The 8,681-nt window shown below is 41.0% G+C and overlaps 1 long non-coding RNA gene across 1 annotated transcript; it reads right to left on the bottom strand.

Annotated features, from left to right (window-relative positions):
* Positions 1-2,241: 2,241 nt before the first annotated feature.
* Positions 2,242-6,591, bottom strand: LOC139650868 (uncharacterized). Its single transcript, XR_011695663.1, has 4 exons — positions 6,454-6,591; positions 4,688-4,833; positions 3,772-3,872; positions 2,242-2,952 (listed from the first exon to the last, which is right to left on the bottom strand). It is a non-coding gene; the product is annotated as an uncharacterized lncRNA (long non-coding RNA).
* Positions 6,592-8,681: the final 2,090 nt, after the last annotated feature.

The raw sequence follows: 8,681 nt of genomic DNA, 5'->3' as shown, positions 1-8,681 counted from the left end.
ATGTATATAAAAAATCTAGGGTGCCTAAGACTTTTGCACAGTACTGTATAAGCAACTAATTAGGGAAAACCCATAGTTAGTAGGCTATAATTGTAGAATACAATAGTGCAGAATAAGGTACTAATAAGTGGTTTGTAATGACTAATAATGAACCAATACCTACTAATATGCATGTTAATAAGCAATTTATTAATAGTTAATGTGTTCCTTAATCTAAAGTGTTTCTGCAGCTCTTTATGTCAGTGGCCTATTTATTTATTTTTTTCACCTTTATTTATTAAGGGGGAGTTTCACTGAGAGCAATGCTCTCTTTTTCAGGAACGCCCTGATCACATTCACACACATTAACACCTGGAAGCTGACCAGTACAACCACAGTCTGATATGCAAGTGCTGCTTTTCACTTTCACCACCCAGATTTATCCTGCCGAAAAATTAATTGAAGAACATGATTCTGCAGTTAGTATAAATTAATAAATTGTGCAAAGAAAATACAATTTCATTTACAGGTTTTATAGACTGTTTTTCTGCAGCTGTGATCAGAGAGGAAGCTCCATCATATCATATCATATACCGATATTTAATAAATACCAATATCAGACCGATATATCAGTCTAACTTTATCTGCACCCTCAGGAGAGCTGTCCTCTCGTTCCACCTTTTCATCTGCAGAGATTAACATCTTACTGTGAAAGGATGAACAGTGACTAAATGAACACAGCAACCCCTCCTTTGGGCCAAGACTGTGTCTGGGCCATTGTGTCGAGTGTGAGAGACTGTGTGCAAAACGGTTTTAGATTGCATTACATTAGAAACCTCTGATGTCCTCAATGAGAGACAAGAAAGGATAAATATCTGATGTTGGTGAGTCCAGATCTCACAGGATGGAGCGTTCTGTCAGATCCAGTGTCCACTCCTGACACAATTTCCTCAGTAAGTGGTGATAAGACGCTCTTCTCTGTTACAGCCCCACTTTGTGATTCAGGCTGATGAGGAAGGTGAGCTTTTACATACACGTCTTGCCCAGTGTAGCTTTAAGGAGGTAAGAAACACAGCTTCATTCACAGACAGACAACTATACCTTTCGCTGAAGTGGCTTAATAGATCAGGAATGTATTTAACGCCCCGGGGGACATGCCACTCCCCCAGCAGTTAGAGCATTGCACCACCTTTCACTTCATTTTTAAAAATGGAAAAATACATGAGGTCTTCTCATGCAGTAGCAGCAATATAGACACGACTTCCCATCTCTCTGCATTATACACCGACCAATGAGAATCCAAATGCATCCAGGCAGCCCATGGTAGAGAAATCAATCCCAAGGAGAGGGAGACTCAAGAAGGCCTTCATACCAAAGTTATTAAAGGTTACTAAAAATGCAGCTTTTATGACTTATGAAAATCAGAATTTTGAATGCATTTTTTTTTTTTAAATAACAATGTACTTTTTAAAAAGTTTAACCGTCTGTTCAAAAACCAGTGGCAGTTTGAAATGGGTATGGAAAAAATGTTGGATGTCTTTTACTGTTTATCTGATAAGGCTGAAAATACCTTCAAATCATCAAATTAGATTTTACTTTACTTTACTTGTCTACCTCAAAATGCGTCCTTTCATATTTAAAGTGAGTACTAAACTGTTGAAATATTTTGGAGCTCACTACCTGCATCTTACTGTAATCTAACCTTAGTCCTAATCACAACTAAAAATAACTCAGTGAGAGTCATACATGAGGCATACTGTATTCTTATGAAAGCATTTGGACGTCATCAGGTAGAAAACTCATAATGGATATACACCTGGTTAATGAAAAGAGAGTATCAGGTTTATTTTTTTCTGTATTATTACATTGTGTCAACATAGAAATGACTGCAAAACATTTGAAGAATCTCTCTGGCAACTGAAAAAGACACATCAAATCTACAAGCTTTCCATTTCCACCACCAGCAATCCCCTGAAAAGGCAAGACATGAAAAGGCAAACAACTTACACAAAAAATTGTCCTCCTGCATTAAAGCTTTGTACAAACACATTTGAAATCACCTGATTTGAAACATTTTCACAAAAATTCAGTAATCTTCCATTTTCATGCCGTACAACTCCTCCTCCTCCTGACTGGTATAAACGTTAGTTTTTTTCCCACAGACACTGTGGGAAGGTACATCAGTTATAAGGTGCATAACAAGTTAAATGTAGCTGCTTTCAGGAGGAAGAGTTTTCAACAATTACAAAATACTATTTTTTAAGAACAGGTAGAAGAAATCATTTGTCAATGTGATACAATATGTGAAAAATAAACGTTTGGTGATATAACACAAAAATATTCTGCTATTTCTGCCCAACTGCAAAAAATAACCTCTATACAGACAGTAACAAGAAAAGAAAGTATGTTTATAACAGAATCAGATGAGTCAAAACGGTAGTGATACCTAGTAGCATGTTGCACAGCAATGCCAAAGGAAGTTAATAGTGTCCGCCTTACTGTATCAAACCTAGTAATAATCAAGTGAGTATAAAATAGCATGAGTGACAGAATATTCACAGTTTTATTCTCTGGGACTAAAAGACATACTTCACAAATATCTCAACATTGAATAAAATGTTGATAGGACGGCGTGCACAATGTTGAAAACCTGTGAAAATATACTGTGTGTTGGCAAAGGAACGTTGAGACAATGTCCGTAGTCGTCCATACTCATTTTTTCCAACAATTACACAATGTAATATCAGAAAGATGTATTTCATTCTGATTCCTATCTAAGAGTTGGAAAGTAACAACCTGCTGACTGTCTGAACTGAGGAGGACTTGGTCTTGAGCATCAGTGCAGAGATGTTTCTTGGGTTCGGCCACAGATTGCAAGCTGCGGAACGTGCCGTTCCCTACGTGTTTCCAGTCGAACAGATAATACGGTTTCTCTTCATCGCTGATTACAGTTTTTCCAGTGACCGCAATCTGCTGTGGACACACAAAACACATAATGATTGGATGAAACAGCTTTTCATTTTTAAAAAGTAAAATATTGTAACGTGGATTGGTATAGTTCTACAGTTCATTCGGCCATGTTAATGTTTCGTGTATTTTGATAGGCTGCTGGGCATAGCGGAGACCCCTTTATATTTGTCCCTCTCCCCCTCCCCTTTGTTAGTTGTCTACTGTCTGCCCTGTGTACTAGATGTCGAGCATCTCCGTCTGTGCCCAGTTGTACCAGTAAGACAAGCCTGACTATTCCCATCTGTGATCATCATCACTGAGGTATCTCTATAACTGTAAAAGTTTGCCGGAACATAACAGCTCCCTCCTTGTTGTGGCATGTGTTTGCCTCGCCTCCATTGATTCCTGCTGTACAACAGCTAGCCACAACATAACCACGACAATATTACATGTTAAGATGTAAACCAGTTCTCAGCTACTGAGCAGTGTTTCAGTGCAACCTCTTGATTTTACCATTTTTTCACAAAATTAGTTTTTCATATCATCGCTTGGTTTGTGTCATCACCGCCGGACGTGTTATTTCAGGGTTTTTTAATATCTGGAGGGCCTTCAGATGATCACCTCTGATGAGTTTTAACGTTCAAATTGTATTAACTTTCAACAATAAACACTCAACGTGAAATAACAAAAACTGCTGTATTTGCATAGGCTTTGGATTTAGTATCCATGTCACAGGGAGGAATTTCACAGATTTGTTTTTCCAGTTTCTAATGCTTTATTCTGACCTCCACATTGTTCCCACTGAAGAAGAATTAAACAGTTGCTTTAATAAATAATATTTACCTCCTCTGGACCATCTGATTTGCAGTAGACAAAGGAAGATTTGCTGAAACTGAAAGCAAATTTTGAAGCTCCGTCTTTCATAGTCCATCTGTGAGCAGTCACTGTAAAAGAGAGAAGTAATTTTAGTTTATGTGTGAATGATTGAATGTGGCACAATAATGTATTTCCCTTTAAAATCAGAGATTGCTCCTCACTGCATGGAGTTCTACAGTATCTAAGGACATTCAAGATATTTTTATTTATTCATGGAAGGGTTTGGTGTGGAGCGTCACGTCACCCTTCATACTGAACAAAGTGTTTTTTGGTGACATTATAAGGTGACAGTGGATGGATTAAAGTGACACACATCCACCTCTTCCATATGTCCAGCATATCATGCTGGACAAGGATTCAGCTGCAAAACTCAAAGTCGGTCTGCACAACATTCCTGCTCCACCGTGTTTTTACTGCGGTGGAGTGAGAACGATGTGCAGACCGACTTTGAGTTTTGCCGTTATGAGATGACAACCCATAAGACATTTCTGTGCATGAGGCTGGATGCGGAAAACACTAGAATGAAACACAGACTCTTATAACATCATTTTAGTGTCATTTTTTGATTGACGCTCTTGTTAATTGGCCATTAGGTTACTAACACTAAGAGAGACAAGTCTTGACTGTCGATCAAACTGGCACAGCACCTGTGGCCAATGATACATTCAAATTTGCAACCATATCCAATTATAGAAATTGAGTATTTTATTCAAAAAATATTGGTTAAAATAACACAAAAAACCTACCCGCATGGTTGCGGGTAACTTGACGATTTTACTCGCCACAGCCAACAATTTACCCACAGTTGCCGTGTGTCGGGTGTTCATTTCAGAGCCCGATCGCAAAGTATAGGCATGTACCACCGAAGAAGAAGTTATTATACCTGCTTTTTTATTTTCCTCTTGGACATCTCTGACTTGCAACTGCTCGTCCCAGACTGCCATGAGTTTCCCCCCTTTAGTCTTCAGATAGCCCTTTACCCCGCAGCTCATGATGTTTCCTCAGTGACTGTCGGAGGCTGCCAGCTGTCTGAAAGCAAGATGCCATTGGTAGATTAGGAGAAGGAATGTAAAACTTTGAATCGGTCAGAAAAGCATGTGATACCTTTAATACTAAATATCTTAGGTGTCTCAGGAGCATAACCGGTTCTCCCTATAGGATTAATAGGCAAATGCCTAGGGCCTCAAGCATCCTTTAATGGATTTTTTGTACTTGTAAAAAATATATATATATCTTATCTTATCTTATCTTATCTTATCTTTTTGGATACATTCGTGCCAGTGATCATGGGGGAGGCCCACCCCCAGAAAAAGATGGATCTTATTGGCTGAGGCCCCCTTGAAAGTCTTCATTTTAAGCTCATGTCCACACAAGTAGAGAGAGCCACATTAACCTTTGTATTTGTTACATTTTACTTTGATATGTGCCATATCTTATAACAGGTAACAAACATACGATACAAAACAAAAACACTACATTTTTATTCAGTCTTTATTGCTTGATGGTGGGTAGCATTTGTCTCCACAGAACATTTTGCGTAGGGCCTCCAGCGGTCTAGAGCCGGCCCTGCTCAGGAGGAAGATGGGACTCAATACTGAAAATACTGAAAAAAACATTTGTCTTCACATTTCCCTTTTTTTTCTTAGCATTAGCATTGCATCTGGGGGGTTAAAGTTTTGGGCTTGTTGTTGAATTACGTTAGAAGAACCTTGAATGATCCCTGTGGGCAAACTGGGCAGATGGTCAGTTGACCATGCAGTGTGAGCTTCAGGATATCATAAAGCCAATCAGATTGTTTGTTCTGCACCAGGTGAGTCTGGTCTGGATATTTTTTCATCACAGAATAATAGAGGAACCCTCAAAAGCAAACATAGTAAACTGTACCGTTGAATGTAATTCAAGGCAATCATTTTGGACCATTTTTAGATTTAAAGGGGGCGGGGTCAGGGATTTCTTATTTATATCATGCTTGGCTGAACTAAGAATAGCCTAAACCTGATCCGGAGAGTAGGTTAATATTTCCAGGCATCTCCCATGGGTGCCCGGTCACCCTTTCTCTCACATCACAGAATAGAGACAGGACAAACTGTTATGACTCTGTTATGTCAGAGGAAAAGCCAAAAGCCTACTTATAGACATACATTACCGTTTAGGTTAAATGAATATATTTTTTGCCATCACTCTATGTCCGTGCATGGGTTAAATGATCTGCAGCGGGGACAGAACCAATATGGGTAAGATAAGCTTGGTTAAAAGCTTGGAAGTTATATAGCCTGATTTCCAATCTTTTTTTTTAACCTACTTTTTATTTTTATCTGATTTTATGAAGAAACTATTAATTGTCGACAACAGTTATAAAGCAGGTGGCAGCAACTGAGACTGAACCACAGCTACAAACTAGATTTCTAGATTTCTAACTGCCCCAGTTTTATTCTGCAGCCTGTAATATAATATTGCTATAGTCCCTGTAGCAATATTATAGTGATAGCCAACCAAAAAAAGATAAAATAATACCATTAAGTACGCTATTGAGTACCACAGATACACTATAAGTTCCTGCAGGAATATTATAGGAATATTAAACGTATTTGTCTTTAACTCGGCATGCAAAATAAATCGATACAGGCAACTGTAAAACATTTCTCTTACTTTCTCTGATGGACCTTGTCGCTTCTGTTCTCAGGATGGTTAAACCCAGAATTGGACGCTGTCGGTGTCCCGGTGAGTTACTCTGTTGCTGTGAGAATAGTTTCCAGTCGAGCCTTCTGCTCCAATAAATAGCGATCGTTCCAGCCACTGACTCAGTGTGTAGGCGTCGTCTGTCTCTGCAAGGAGAGGCGATTTGGATGCACAGAGCAAGACTTATCAGATAAAACATCACCAAAAAAAACAAAAAGAAACGAGTAATTCTATGATGATTCACTGCCGTATTGATACACTGTGGGGCAGGAAGTGAGATATTTTGGGGGGAGAGCGAGGGGCAAAACAGACGTCAGTTCCCAATCTTCCCCTGGAGAAAAACATCCAGTTGGGGCCTGGCACAGTCCCTACCACCCCTCCAGCAGGTTATAGGCCTACCATTTTTCTTGTGGCTGTTTTGAAATGTGTGTGTACTGTACAGCGGTGCATGGTGTAAGATGGCTGTTTTTCTGAATGGAGCATGTATTGGAATTACAGTTCTTGATTATTGGAGAGATTCCTTTAATTTGGCAAAAAGAGCTATAGGCTCGCCGAGAGGAGATTTGTTTTCACCTCATACGCTTACCCCAGGTGCCCATCGTGCTAGGTACCCATCGCCTCAACCCCACTGAGAGGACCTATGACATCGGCACCTGGGAGATCCTAGCAGTTCGGCTAGCCCCGATGGAGTGGAGACACTGGTTTAACTTTCTTACTTAACAGTCTTTCTTACTTAACATTCTATCCTACCGACCCGGCCCCAAGAGTGGTAAACCAGATGTTCTGTGTCACCTCCACTCTGACTCTCCTTCCTCTCCAGAACACATCCTGCCCGCTGAGTGTGTCACCGCTGCAGTCCAGTGGGGAATTGAGAGAGTGGTTTGTTCCGCTCAAGAGCAGCAGCCAGACCCAGCGAATGGCCCAGCTGATCGCCTGTTTGTGCCTGACTCTGTCCGTACCCAGGTTCTCCAGTGGGGACACTCTTCTCGGCTTGCCTGTCATCCCGGTATGCACCGCACCCTGGCATTCAGCGCTCAACGCTTCTGGTGGCCCACCATCAGGAGTGACACCAAGGAGTTTGTGACAGCCTGCTCAGTCTGCGCCCAAAATAAGCCCTCTAATCGGGTTCCTGTGCGTCTCCTCCAGTCACTCCCCATCCCTCGGAGGACCTGGTCACACATTGCGGTGGACTTTGTGACCGGGTAACACAGTAATTGTTACCATTGTGGACCTCTGCCTTAAATGACCAAGCAAGCGAACGAACCAGGGGTTACTGTCGTGACTCCAGCTGACCCACTCTCCCTTCAGTCTCTGTCAGATTGTCCTAGCTTCTATCTAGTTCGTTCCCGCCTTACCTGTTTTGCTCTGCCTGTACATGGGCCAGACCAGATTTTGGTACCACTCATGGTGGCAAAATCTAGTTACAAATTTAGGTATATGTCCGTAGATGATATTTTGGTATGATAACCATTGCTGAATGGTAGCTTTGTCACAGTAATCAACTCATGAAGTTAACCACCCTGTAGGAGCCAAAATGGGTATTTATGTGTTTATTATTTGTCAAGGCTGCGCATGCTCTTTTTGGTTACTATCACTTCCGGTAATTGACACATGGGTGTGGTTTCACATTTATTTACCTGTTCACTTGTATGGCGGGAGTCTAACAAAGAGGGTGAGTAGGGCTCCGATATTTTCTGTTGACCGTCACGTTATGCTTTAGTTTCTGTTTAATAAACAGTCTGAAACGCATCCGGACTTAAGTATGATTTTGTTTGAACGCGTCACAGTAAAGAGCCTACTTAGCCTCTTAGCGGCCTATTTTCATTGAGTCGCTACAACATAGTCAACAGAAAGTAGCCGCAACCACGACACTACTGGATGGACGGGATTCTGCGTTGATGGATCGCAAGGACGCCTTGGATCTCGGAGTTTGGATGGAATGGAAATGGACATTGTTGGAACATTTGGACTGTTTTCCCCTCTTCGGCTTGGATTGGAGAAGCCACACATGACTGCTGCCACGGTGTAAAATCGCTTCTTGACAGCAGCGCATCACAGCCATCAGAAGCGGTAGGCTTGTTATTGATTCCTTCTGTGTATTTGTTGCAAGTTTGAACACAGTTTGGAAGTGCGGCCGCTTGTCCATTGGGGACTGTTGGTTTTGGCTTGTGTTGTGTGTGTCTGTTTTGCCGAGGTTG

Source organism: Centroberyx affinis, unplaced genomic scaffold (assembly GCF_046629955.1).
Source record: "Centroberyx affinis isolate AG114_WGS23_722 - 3 ecotype Tasmania unplaced genomic scaffold, CSIRO-AGI_Caff_v1 ptg001560l_1, whole genome shotgun sequence".
NCBI classification, from domain to species: domain Eukaryota; kingdom Metazoa; phylum Chordata; class Actinopteri; order Beryciformes; family Berycidae; genus Centroberyx; species Centroberyx affinis.
This window is presented reverse-complemented; position numbering and strand designations above follow the sequence as displayed.